This window comes from Camelus ferus, chromosome 15 (assembly GCF_009834535.1).
Source record: "Camelus ferus isolate YT-003-E chromosome 15, BCGSAC_Cfer_1.0, whole genome shotgun sequence".
In the NCBI taxonomy this organism is placed as follows: domain Eukaryota; kingdom Metazoa; phylum Chordata; class Mammalia; order Artiodactyla; family Camelidae; genus Camelus; species Camelus ferus.
Genome location: NC_045710.1, coordinates 51,523,443 through 51,536,725, shown reverse-complemented (window position 1 = coordinate 51,536,725; position 13,283 = coordinate 51,523,443). Strand labels below are relative to the sequence as shown.

Sequence of the window (13,283 nt, the reverse complement as noted above, 5' to 3'; positions counted from 1 at the left end):
CGAGGGAGCTGCGCCGGGGGTTGGGGGTTGATGGCCTCACTCCTCCACCCCTTGTCTAGCCTCACACTGAACCCGGCAGACGGAGGCCGGGGATGTCCTGGGGTACGGAGGAACGCCCTACACCCCCTCCTGAAGTTTATCAACTCCCTCCCCCAACAACCAGCCTACTCCCCTCCCCACTCCCTTCGTCCCCAGGGAAGCGCGGCCTCCGCTCTCCGGCTCTTTCAGCGGGATCAATAACCAAAGTGTTCCAGGAAGGCGACCCCGGCGAGACCGAGCAGAAAACAGGAGGTTGGCCTTGCTCGGGCGCTTGGAGGGGTGGAGGGCTGGAGATGGGGGCTCAGGCCTAGGGTTCAGTGCCCCGCACCCCCCCCCCCATACTTCCATCCACACTCAGGAACACGGACCGAAGGCCCCTCCCGGCGCTCCGTGGGAGGGCAAGGCCAGGAATGTGGTAAAAGAGCCTGAGAGTGGGGCAAGGGGACTGAGGGAAGGACCCACATTGGCCGGGAGAGAAAATAGATTTGCAGACAGACAGCTAGGTCCAGGAACCGAGAGGATGGAGAGAGGTCTATACTGTGGTAGGGTGCAAATGCCCGGGTGGGTCCCCAGCGGCTCTGAGGCCTTCTCACCCGGAACCGCACCCCTATACTGGGAAATAAGGTGGACATCTCGTTGTCGCCCTCCGACCCCCAGAGCTCTCCCCGTCTCAGTCTCCCATCCCTCGCCCTCTTCACCAGGTTGGGGAGAGGGGAAGGGTGGATGGAAGTGATCGAGGCTGGAAGCCTGGCGGGCCTTGGGGCTTTGAAGCTGAGCAGTGGGTATCCCTGGGCTTAGCGCGAGTCCCCAGCACTTTCTGAGGATCCCAGTGTTGGAGGAAGTCGAGCCTCTCCTCTGACAGCACCAGGAAAGGCCAGGCCCGGATTTCTTTCCTTTGACTCAGAAAGGCGCTTGGAAGAAAAATTGAGAGACCCTGGCCAAGTTGTGTAGGCAGACTTGTGCGGGAGGGCCCGTGACCCATCCCCTAAAACACTATAAACACAGACTTGGCTTCCCTTTACTGCACCGCATGCTGTTGTGAACGAAGGTGCTTCGGTGTGTCAGAGGGACCGATTGAGAGTGTCTGTGGGGGCGAGGTCGGTGGATGTGCCTGGTGAACGTGGATGTGGCATGGTGCAGTGCTTTGCCGGTGCAGCCTCCATCCTTCCCTGAGCCGGAGGAGCGGGCAAATGAGAAAGCCCCTGTGAGTCAGTGCCTTAGTATGTGTCCAGGGTGCATATGAGTGGTTGAGTGTGTTTGTGTCCAATCTCTAAAGTCTCCAACCGAAGGCGAAGTGGGCGGGGCGCACCAGTTATTTAATTGGGTGACTAATGGCGCCTCCAGAATAGGGTTTGGGACTTCGGGAAAAGGGAGGGTAAAGGGGGCAGGGGAGGAGGCGTGCTGGTCTGTACTAACAGGAGGGAAGGAAGGGAGGAAGGAAGGAAGGAAAGAAACTCGGCCACAAGGTAATTTGGGTGGGGGAGGGGAGTGGCGGGATCGCGCCCAGGATGTGCAGAGCGAGAGCAGCTTGGATCTGCTGCCGGGGCTAAGAGTTCGTGGCACTCCAACTCTTGGAGGGAAAGAAGGAGGTTTATAGTTACATAAGAGCTCTGGGGCGTGTAACCCAGCGGGACCGAGCTCGGCTGGAAGGACCCACGCTGCGTGGCACCAGGAGTCCTGCATTCGCACTTGGTCCCTCCGAGCCTGGTGCCTAGAGGGTCTGCCAAACTCCACAGTGACCACTCCCCAAGGGCCAGGACGTTCGCCACCCGAGCCCAGTAGACGCTGGTCCCTTGATTCGGTCCCTCATCTTTGCGCTGCACTTTAACATTTCTCTTCTCTGGCTCTCTCAAGGCTATTTTTATTATTCAAATAAGACATGCCTGGTATAGAAAACTTCTAAGCAGAAAGTAAACATTCGGCTGGAACCTTCCCGGCGACCAAGTCCTTGCTCGCTGTTTCACGGGCCACATGGGAGGCCCCGGTTTCTGTTCAAAGAAAAATGGAACAGCACCTGTTGAGTCCTACCGGATTTTGTTTGTTTTTATCCTTTTAAATTTTCATTTCGTGAATGATGATGGCTTTCCGTGCCAGTAACTCAGGTCTCCATGCCGGCGTCCTCTCCCGAAGTCCGTAGATGGGCTTCCGGGCGCGCACGCACTCCCGGGGGAGCCGGGCCGTTCTCCAGGAGAGGCGGGTGGCCTCGCACAGAGTCCCATGGAACAAGGACCTTGAGAAGGTGGGGACACCTCCCCTTTCCGGGCTTCGGAGACGAGCCTGGCAGGGAGAGTGGGGGGTGGGGGGACCTCAGGCCAGCCCCGTGTTGACTCTTGGGAATTCCCAGTCTCCCTCCTGCGTCCTTTCTTCTTTCCTCTCGTTCTCTCTTGGCAGTATGGGATTTGGCCTCCCGCAGGAGGTCCAGTTCTCTCTACTCCGCAGGCCTGGGAAGTGGGGCCCCGGCTTGCATGGTTGCGCGCGGAAATCCAGTGAGGAGCTCGAGGCTTCTGCGCGCTTAGGGGGAGTGTGTGTGTGTGTGTGTGTGTGTGTGTGTGTGTGTGTGTGTGTGTGTGTGTGTAGTGTGAAGCTGGGATTGGTGGTGGGCTGGATCTCCTTGCCAAGCCCCGGCTCTGGCCCAGCAGGTTTATGAACCCGGGCCGCCTCGAGCCCTCCAGTCCCTCCTGGGGCACAGTGTCTAGGCTGCCCAGTTCCCCGCCCAGGAAGCGAGTCCTGTGGGGCCACTGGGTTCCCACCCGCGCTCTGCCGGACTACTTCCCCGGAGTCCTGGCTGAAGAAGGCTGGGAGCACCTGTGCCCTGTACAGCCACGTGGCGGGGATGTGTAGTGTCGACCGTATTGAGTGTGTGTGTATGTGCTCGCGCACGCGTTCGGGTGGACTGGAACGCTGTTTGGCTCTGGGGGGACCTTCTCGCCCCCGGGTAAGTGAGACGCAGAGCTCCAGGTGTCCTGAGTCCTTCTGGCTCGAATTCACGAGGATCCAGGGTTCCTCACCCTGCCGCGGGGACCAGAGGACCAGTATCTTATGCCTGCTGCCCCAGCCCTCAACACCCTTCTCCAACCGCCGTCTCACGCATCTCAACCCAGCCAAGACGCTAGACACGCCGAGAGTTTCTTCAGACTCTTTATCCCCATCCCCACTCTTTTTGTAAAGCAATCGGGGAAGTTCGGCATGGGGGATGTGGGGCGATCCCAGCCAACAGGGGGCAGGGCGATGGCCTAAATTGCTTTTTCAGAGGCTCTGGTCCCGCCGAGGTTCAGTGTTGACAAACCCCACACTGGTCCAGCCCTTCTTGGATTCCAAAGGGCCGTGTCAGCCGGAGGCCCAGCTGCATCCGCGCTACTGGCCTCCCTTTCAGCATTAGCAGTTTCCTGGGCATTAGTGTGCTTGGGGTTTAGGGGAAGAGTGGGTCTGGCTACAGAGAGCTGCTGCTGTCCTGGGCTGGAGTCTGGTGACTCTCTGCCACTGGGAGTTCTCCTGACACGTGGTGGTCCAGGTTTTCCACTCACAGCGGGAAGGAGTGAGGGGAGGATCATCAGGGAGGGGCCCCCAACCCCAGATCCCCTCAGACACCCTTTTAGGACTAAGTTTCCAGAGGGTTTCTTCAAGGAGCCGCCTGAGTTGGGGAAAGAGCCCCTTTGCCTTGCTCAGTGCCAGGAGCCTCCAGTTCCTGCCAATTTCCCAGAAACTGAGCCTATTCGACTCTTTCTCCAGGGACCTCCAGTCCCTCCCCACCCCTCTTCTCCGCTACTTTTAGTGTCTCAGAGAATGAGACTGACTCCCTCAGTTTCTGTGCTGCTAAGAGCTGGGTCCCAGGCACCTGTGGGTAAATAGCGCCCCCCCCCCCAGCATCAGGGCTTTCTAGGATCAGAAGTGGGGTTCCAGGGGAGCCAAGATGTGTATGTGGGTGGGTGGGTGGGAGTGGAGCCTGGGTTCCCTGAGGAACTACCTGTACCTAACTGCCCAGCCCTCTCACCCTCCACTGCCAGTTGGCACGCAGCTCTGGGCTCTGGTGGGAGTCTTCAGCATCCCCTTCAGGTGCTCAGAACCTGGGGCCTCAGAGGCCTGGTCCAGTGTCTGGTTGTTTTCATCCATCTTCTGTATCCCTTGGATGCTTTAGCAGACACATCAGACCAGGTCTCCATGCCTGGACCTCTGGTCCCAACTCAGCCCGCTCCTTTTGTCTCTTCCTCTTGCTGAGGCTGGGCCAGCATCTCCCCTAGGGCTGCTGGTGAGTCCAGGTTGAGCTTGCAGCCAATTCGGGTGCCTGCCCTGTCTGGCTTCCACTTCCTTCCTGTCCTCCTCCTTGGCCTCTCTGTCTCTACCATGCTACTCCCCACCCCTAGCCTGTGCATCTCTCTAGCCCCAGGTGTCTACAGCCCATGGAGACTGGCTTCCTCTGCCCTGATTCATTCCCTGTCTGGATCTCCTGTCCACCTTTCTTCCTGTTAGTTTTCAGGCTCCACCTAAAGGTCTCTGGGAGATCGTGGGCAGCACTTGCTTTGCCCTGAGGGAATCCAGTCTCCCAGGCAAATGAATCTTCTCAGCCATCACTGCTGGGATGGGGGTTCACCTGCAGCTGAAGGGCACTGGGGATTTGGGGTGAACAGAGAGGGACACTCCTCACACTCAGCTGAGGAGCATAAGACCCAGCTTATAGAAACAATCTCTTCATTACTTCCTGGAGCCTGCCTGTGCCCCACTCTACACCCTTGGGAACCAGACCTTTGCGCTGGCACATTAGGGAGGGAACCACTGTCCCACCCCCCGCCCCCAGGTAGGGAGGGATTGGCATTTTAAAAGGAGATGGGATGTTTTGAGGTTTTTTTTTTTTTCTCACAATGAGCATTATCATTTTTGTAAAACACAATTAAATGTATTTGTTTCTGAGATCAGCAGTGCTGAAACCCAAGGAGGGCAGCTCTAATGATGGGATGGGATGGGATGGGATGGTGGCAGAGGTGCTGGGGGCAGAGTGAGGCTCTTCAAATTCCAGTGTTTAGGCCCCTCCTAGGTCACCAGCTGCCTCAGGCTCAGTCACTGCAGCCAGTCACTGACTCATTTCAGGCAACACAAGAGACTGAGGCTAGTCTGTGCTGAATTCCAGGGTTCCACTGTGAGGATTCTGCAGGAAGCAGGACCCTCAGGGCACTAGGGATGCCCATCATAATGGTGGAGGTCACCCCTGTTGGGAGAAAAGGGAACCCAGTGGACTGGGTGGCCACAGTGGTGCAGGTGAGGTGGGGGAACAGGAAGCAACCACCTGCTAGAGAGGGAAATGCCATGCTGTGGGACAGGCTCCTGCACCACCTCCTGTGGGTGCCTTCCAGTTCCCGGTAGCCTGGGCGGCTGCTGAATCCCTTCCCTCACCCCCACCTTGATCAGTTCAGAAGTTCAGAGTCATGGGGTGTGGCCTGGACTCCCAAGGCCACCTCCCAGGCACAGCCTGGACCACCCAACCCCTCCCCCCTACTCAGACCCCAGCTGTGGGTCTGGCCAGAATGTAAGGAGGGCCACAGTGGAATGCCCCGCATAGGGGGCCAGGTCTGATGAGATGCTCCATGTACCTACTACCCAGTGGGCACCAGCGGGCAGCTCCCATCTTGACTCTAGCCTTGGCCCAGGACCAAGAAGGCTTAAGAGAGGAGGCAAAGAAGTTCTCAACACCTGTCATGTATTAAATTACCTGCAGGACTTAGGGGAAAAAATGTATTTTTGGCTACAGACCAAGTGCCTTCAAATCCAGTTCCCAGTGGGCTCCCTATATTTAATAGTTTTCCAGGCAAAGCCTGGATGGAAACCTCCAAACTGGACCAAGAGTAGGGGAAGCAGGCATTGTGAGACAGGCAGGAGTAATGGTCTGGAGGTGGTCATTATATGGTGATTCGGGGAATGAGAGATGGTTGTTTTGGCCAAGACCTTGGGTGGAGCGGATGAGGGAAGTGCTGGGGACTAGAAGCTGGGAGCCATTCTGTGGAGGGAGTCACAGAGAATGAACAGGCTTGGTGAAATGTCCAACGTGACCTGAAAACTCCGCCACCGGTAGAGCTTGGGTAGAGGCCACCCAAGGATGAGGGAGGAGGCAAGCTGGCCGGGCAGGACTGGATGGGTGTCCCCAGGTTCTAGGACAAGCGCCTGGGACTCAGGATTGGTGATCTTCTCTTCCCGTCTGTTTTCCTCCAGATCCCATGAAACCTTTCATGGCTTCCAGCTCCTCTTCCCCACGTAGTTCTTTGTGAATCTTCCCTGCTTCCCCTCCTCTGATGATTTTTCCACCTCTATGTACTCCATTTGTCTCCTTTCTTCTTCAGGTTCTTCAGCCTTCCTCCCTCTGGGGTATCACCTCCCTCCCTGCACTGTCCACCCCAACCAGACCCTGACTGGGGCGGTTCCCCTCCATCCCTCCCTCCCTCTCTCTCCCACCTCCTCTTCCTTTCACAAGCCCTTATTTCCCCTCTTCTCTTCAGCCCTCTCCCTGCTGGAGTGGGAGTGCCATCTTCTACTTGTCTATCTTTGGAAATTACAATCCTGACATGTGCTCAGAGTTAAAATCAATGAAAAGACACCAGAGACTTGAGAGAATCTTCTTAAAAATTCTTCCTTCTTTTGTAACAAACAAAATCCCTTCACTCCTACCACATTCTGATTTTACCTGGATCATCCCGTAGAATGATCACACTTTCATTTGTTTCCTAGCAAAGGATGCGTGGTGAACTGTCCGAAGCTGTGCTGGCACAGAATTTCATGAAACAGTCACAGCAACTCTTAGGGTAGGGACCCTGTTGCTCCATTTTGCAGAGAAGGAAACTGAGACCAAGGTCAAATGGTCTGTGTGAATTCAAACCCGGGTGCTGGATCCTGGAGTTCTGCCAAGGCAAAAATCTCTACCCCTCCCTCTTGCTTCACTCTGAGAACCCGGCTTCCTCCCAAACTCGAGAAAGTGCTCCTTGGGCCAGAGCTGCAAGGTGTCTCCCAGCACAGCAGCTGGGGAGGGGCTTTGGGACTGAGGGGTTAAGCACCCTCGCAGGGAGCTGTAGCCTCTGCAGAGACTGAAGGACATCCGGACTAGGAGGACGCAGGCCCTGGCAGAGCAGAACCTGGGTTGATGTGAACAGGGAACTCACCTCCTAGAACTACATATGTATTATTTTGTTTTTGCTGTCTTGGTAATAGCTTTATTGAGATATTATTCATATATCATGCAATTCACACATTTACAGTGTACAATTCAATGGTTTTTCATGTATAAAATATATGGTATATACACAGCACAAACATCACCCTAGCAAATTTTAGAACATTTTCAGCACCTCAAAAAGAAACTTGCTGGTGACTATAGTTAATAATACTGTATTGTAGTGGGTAGGGTACAGCTCAGTGGTAGAGTGCGTGCTTAGCGTGCACATGGTCCTGGGCTCAATCCCCAGTACTTCCACTACAAAATTAAATTAAATTAAAAATTAATTTAAAAATACATAAAGAAACCTAATCACCTTCCCCAAAAAACAAAAAAAAACAAAGAAATTTTAAAAATAACAATGTTGTACTGTATATTTGGAGGTTGCTGAAAGAGTAGATCTTAAAAGTTTGCATCACAAGAAAAAAATTTAACTATGTGTGATGATGGATGTTAACTACACCTATTGTGATCATTTTGCAATATATACAAATATGGGATCATATCTTATACACTGGAAACAAATACAATGTTATATGCCAATTATATCTCAACTTAAAAATGAAAAAAAAAAAAAAAAAAAAAGGGAAAGAAACCTGTATCCTTTAGCCATCACCCACAATTTCCCATCTCCCTTCAGCCCTAAGCAATCACCAATCCACTTTTTATTTCTATGGATTTGGCTATTCTGGATATTTCATGTAAATGGAATCATATACTATATGGCCTTTGGTCTGCCTTCTTTCACTTAATGTTTCAAGGTTCATACATGTTGCAGCATGTCTCAGTACTTCATTCGTTTTTATGATCAAATAACATCCCATTGTATGGTTATACCATATTTGTTTTTCTGTTGATTATCAAGACTTCTGGATTGTTTCCAGTTTACCTTTGTGAGACTGTGAGTACCCCCCTGGCTCAGATGGTAGGTAGGTTGGCCAGAAGAGGGGGAAAGTTTTCTGAGAGCAGCTGAAGGAGACTGGTGAGGGTCAGGGAAGGGCCACCCCTGGCTGTGTGTCCCCAGCTAATTGGTCACTTTCTGGAAACCTCTTTTCTACTTCTGTCTAAAGAGGAGGGCCAGGCTGGACTGAGAGTCTTGTAGGAATTATAGATTGCAGTAAAGAATCAGAGCCTTGGCTCTCTGCTAGGTAGACATGGAATCCTGGCTATGAGAGCTAATTCTTAATGGGTTGCTGAACCTCTCTGTGCTTCAGTGTCCTCATCCATTAAGTGGGGATAATATTAGTACCAACCTCCTGAAGTTGTAATGAGGAGTAAATCTGTATAGAGCACTTTTTCCAGGACCTGGCACTCTGTGGGTGCCAGAGGAAATAATACTGAAGCTTGTATCATTTAAGGCTTAAAAGCCGAGAGTCCACCGGTAGCACTGGTAGGTTGTTGTCCTTCTCTAGGCCTCCCAGGGAGACAGGGGGATGTCGTCTGGTCTGCGGGTTGTGAGCTGGAATTCTGGGCCCTCAACCCCAGATTCCACCATTGGAGTCCAGGTCGGAGTGCGGAAGAAACCCGACTGGCTGCCAAAGCCCCGGGACAGCACACCTCTGGCTGCTCTCACCCAACCTTCCTTCAAAAGCAGACACTGAGCTCATTGAAGAGAATGAGCGGTGAGGCCGGGATTCAGCCCTGCCTTAGTCCTCCAACTCAGGGCCCTGGCGCTCACGCGGCAGAGCTTGGCGTGTTTATATTGCCACTCATGCCTTGGCCCCCAAGCCAGATTCTCCCCGATAGCCAGCCTCCCGGCGGCATTTTCCGACCCCCAGGGAAGAACGACTCAGGCATGCGTCTAGGAGGGAACAGCAGCGCTAGACTGGATGGTTCCCGAATCCCGCCTAAAGGCGATGGGCAGGGTCCCACACCCTTCCCCGGGCATCTCCCTCGAGGCGCACCCAAGAGGGAGCGCGAGCCGCCGCGGGGGCTGCATTTTATACCCTTTGATATCGTTTGAATTTGTGGGATGCCGCAATTAAAACGAATCTAGTACAACGACTTCTTAAATGTTATTAGAATAGATTTGAAGAAGCGTTTGTTTCCGTACTTCCATCAAGGGCAGACACTCCTCTTCCCTCCCCGACTTTGTGCTTCAGAGAGTTGGCCGGCAGCGACTTAACCGTGTAGACACGGTTCCATTTTGTCTTGGCCGCTCCCTGCACAACGCTGCACATTCAGGGTCATCAACCACCCCAGACCCCAAGCCCCAGCACCCGGGAACTCGCAAGCCTTGGGCCCTGTTGTCCCAAGAAGTGATTGTTTGCGGTCAGCGTCACCCGCAGGCAGGTTCCAGGGAGGCAGCGCGGAGTCTCCAGCACCACTTCCGTGGCCACCCTGGTTCTGGGGTCTTCCCTACCTCGCTTGCCGAGGCGTCCTTGCTCTCTGGGTCCGGTTGAGTCTGGTTAGGAGCGCCATGAAAGACGGGATTACCTAGGGACATGGGTGAGGCGAAGTTGGAAGAATTCTCCATCACTGACCCAAGGAAAGGACTTCCGAAGGGCGAGGGGCCGCCTAACAGTCGGTGTTTGGTGACTGTTGGGCCTCGCAGGAGTGCTGGGAGCATCCTGACCACTAGCCAGGACCCCCCTTGTGATCCCGTCTCTGCGCTTTAGGGAGCCTGTCCCCTTACTCTGAGATGTCGCCAGGAATTTGTATCTACTGAAAACAATTCTCTAGGATTGACTGCTACGTTCTTTGGAATATCTTTCATTCAACAAGTATTTCTTGAGCTACTACTATATGCCAGGCATGGTGCAAGGCATTAGGTGACAGTTGTGAACCAAACAGACCCAGATCCCCTGGTCGTGGATCCTATGTTGTTGGAGATGGCTGTTTCTCCTGGACAGTCCAACCCAATGTGAGTTTAAGGCAGGGGACCTTGGAAGTTGACCTTGAGTTGCCATTCCACCTGTTGGTTCACAAAGATGCACATACCAGCTGGATACTGAGCACAGATTTGCTTTCCTGGCTAGAGAACTGCTTCTGAAAATAACTCTCCTTAACAAGACGCTTTGATGCAGCCTCAGGGACCCTGTAATAAACCAAGGTTCAAGAAGCGGAACATACTACCTCGTGTTCAGTTCATTTGGCTGACAAAACAAAACAAACATACAAACAAAATACTCCAAACAAACATGCAGACCCAGGCCTTGGGTGTGCTTATGGGCTTGTATTTGTAAGTGCATATGGTGTGCACTAATTTCATTAATTCTTTAAATGCTTTTTTTAAAACTTCTTTTTTTAACATCTTATTTTTATGTTTTATTTCTTTATTATTGTATTATTTATTTTGTTTTGGCAGTGGCAGGGGAGAGGTAATTAGGTTTATTTATTTTTAGAGGAGGTACTGGGGATAGAACCCAGGACCTCATGCATGCAAAGCATGCAGTCTACCACTTGAGCTGTACCCTCCTCCCTCATTAATTCTTTAAACCATCAGTTTTAATTTTTTTTCAAAAAGGAAAACATGCATCTGAGGGAAAAAACTCTAAACAGCACAAAGTATTACAAAGTGACAAGTAGGCGTCTTCCAGACCGTCAGTCCCATCCCTGGAAGTCCCAAGTTGTTGCCCTGTATGGGCAAATATCTACCCCTTCACCCGCTTAAGATGGGGATGAAGTCACACTGTCCTCTGTTCTCCGTCCTGCCTTTTCCGCCTTCGCCCGCGCTCTGGCGCTTGCTCCTTCCTGGAAGCCGGTCTCCGCCTTACCCTTGTGCGCCCTCACTGTTTGCCAGTCTGGTGTCAAAGTGCGAGCTTCCCCACATCGTCACCAGTTAAGGGTGTTACCTAAGGTTTTGATCTTTATGGGTCTGATAGATTTCTAAAAGAAACGAATTAAACTAAGGGGAAACAAGGGAAAGCAAGTGAAGAATGCTTGCAACACGGGGCTGTTGCGTTCGGAGGGCGCAGAAGCATGGGTCGGGGCGATGCGGGGCGGTCGTAGCCTGCGCGTCAGAGCGCCCCGAATTCGGAGGCTTGCAGCCCTCGCCGCGCTTCAAAGCCGGGCAAGCCGAGAGAGGCCGCGGGGCGGTGGGGTCAGCGGGAATTAGCGCGCCAGGGCCGGGGCGAAGGATCGCCTCTGGGCGAGAGTTCGGGACAGGATTAGCGGGTTCAAAAGCAGGTCAGGGAGAGCTAAACGAGGCGGCGAGGTCCGTGCGAGGTCAAGGTCCTCAGTAGAGGCGGGCTCCGGGCTGGGCGCCCGAACGGCAGCTGGGGGACTGCGATCGCGGGGAGGCTGGACCGGGAAGCCCGAGGTCAGAGCGCGCGGAGCGGCTAGGCGGGCTCTCTAGGGCAGGCCTCGTCCTCCGGCGGCCGCGGGACTAGCACCCCGCCGAGTGTGCGGCTGGGCCTCGGAGAATGAGCCGGCGGCGAGATGAGCCCGGAGACCCGCACTAGACAATTCCAAAAAATAAAGAGCAAATGTATCTGAGCTCCCAACGGGTTTACGCGTATCTGCGGAACAGGGTTCACCTATTCTTTAAGATTTTTTCCTTTTAGATTTTAATTCCATTTCCTTCCCTTCGTTTTTAATAAAAATTTTTCTTTCCCTGCAAGGTAGAACATCTTTTGGGCAAATAACTAGTTCAACAAACTGCACGGATCAGTGCTAAGAAATTTCTTGCGGTTCTTTCTCCCCACGGCAGATTTCTGAGGCCTCTGCTGCTGAACAGTTGCTAAATATCACACTATATGTGTAAAAATAATCACGACCCATATCCCACACTTCTGCGAGTCGTGAAAGTGTATGAAGTGGGAACCGGAGGGACAGCTGAGCGAGACGACTCTTCCCTGAAAGAAGCGAGCTTTGGGTGGCTTGTGTGTGTGTGTGTGTGTGTGTGTGTGTGTGTGTGTGTGTGTGTGTGTGTGTTTCTAGAATCCCCTGACTCGAAGTTTTTTTTAGGAGAATGAGAGTCTATTCACATATTACTTGAGTTCGCTCTCCTGAAAGAGCTCCTGGATACTGGAGGAGAACAAACTTGGGGATACTGCGCGATGCGAAGTGGGTACTCCATTCTGAAATCCTGGCGTTGGTAGATCCAAAAACACCAATAAACAGACGACGAATAGACGACGGATAGCGCTCAGCGTCACTCCGTGGAAGTGGCCCCGCCCCGTCGCCATCTCCAGTGTCCCCACGCTGGGTCATTCCTTCCCCAGGGATCTGCTTCTCCCTTCCCCAGACTTGGCCTTTAGCCTTCCCTTCCCCAAGGGCGAGGTCGGCGCCGTCGGGAGAGAGGGAGCCAGGATGCTCAGGCTTGCGTCTTGATCTCCACGAAAGCCAGCCCCTCTGGACTGGGTTCTGCTGATTTTCCGTGGAGAACTCTCGGAAAGAGTCCGCTCCTCAGGGGCAAAGTTTGCAAATCCTTTGGGTGACTGTGGTGGAGACGGTGCTGGAGGTCGTGGTGATGGGGGCATGGGGGCATGTTTGAAGATGGCAGAAGAGGAAAGCGCGGGGACAAGGCTGGTGGGAAGGGGAGAGAAGCCGAGAAAACTGGGTCCCAGGAGCCAGAGCCCGGGTCGCGGAGAGGGGGGAAGGGGCGGGGCCGGAAACCGGGAGGCCGCGCGCGACCCAAACAAAGCGCCGCCGGGTCTCCGCCGACAGAGATCCCTCTTTCCCCCAATTTCTCTTGAATCTTTCGATTTGGTCTGGAGATCGGCTGGTTTTGATGGCGATGTGCAGGTTGTTACTGGGGAAACCAGTCTAAAGGGACAGATCGCTGGAGAAATCCCACTCACTCAGCCAACCGGCGTTCAGCTCCGCCCAACCCGGCTCCGGTCGCCGGTGCCGGGCCGGTGGGGAGTGGGCGAGAGGCCCCTTTCTTTACCAGCTTCGTCCAGGTGCACTCGGTGGCTCTGGCTTTGTTCTGAAAGACTCTGAGGCTCTCATTCCCGGCCCCAGGCCCCACTGGCTGGTCAAGGTGTAAAATGCGTTCCTCTCGCTGAAAAGACTCCTTGCTCTGTTTTTAAATCTTGTAAACAATATTGGGACTCTTCACGGTGCTTCCAACGTCTGCACGCTGTTCAAAAAATTAGAACAATGACAC

General features: G+C 53.6%; 1 protein-coding gene across 2 annotated transcripts in view; it reads left to right on the top strand.

Annotated features, from left to right (window-relative positions):
• Positions 1-82: 82 nt before the first annotated feature.
• CD207 (CD207 molecule) overlaps positions 83-13,283 on the top strand; it is a 52,450-nt gene continuing 39,249 nt past the window's right edge. The window contains exons 1-2 of one of the 2 annotated variants that reach the window (XM_032497768.1): positions 83-102; positions 196-291. The gene's annotated coding sequence lies outside the window, so the exon portion shown is untranslated. Of the gene's footprint in view, positions 103-195; positions 292-1,459; positions 1,506-13,283 lie in introns of those variants that run through there. The other variant, XM_014565166.2, reaches the window with a different exon arrangement.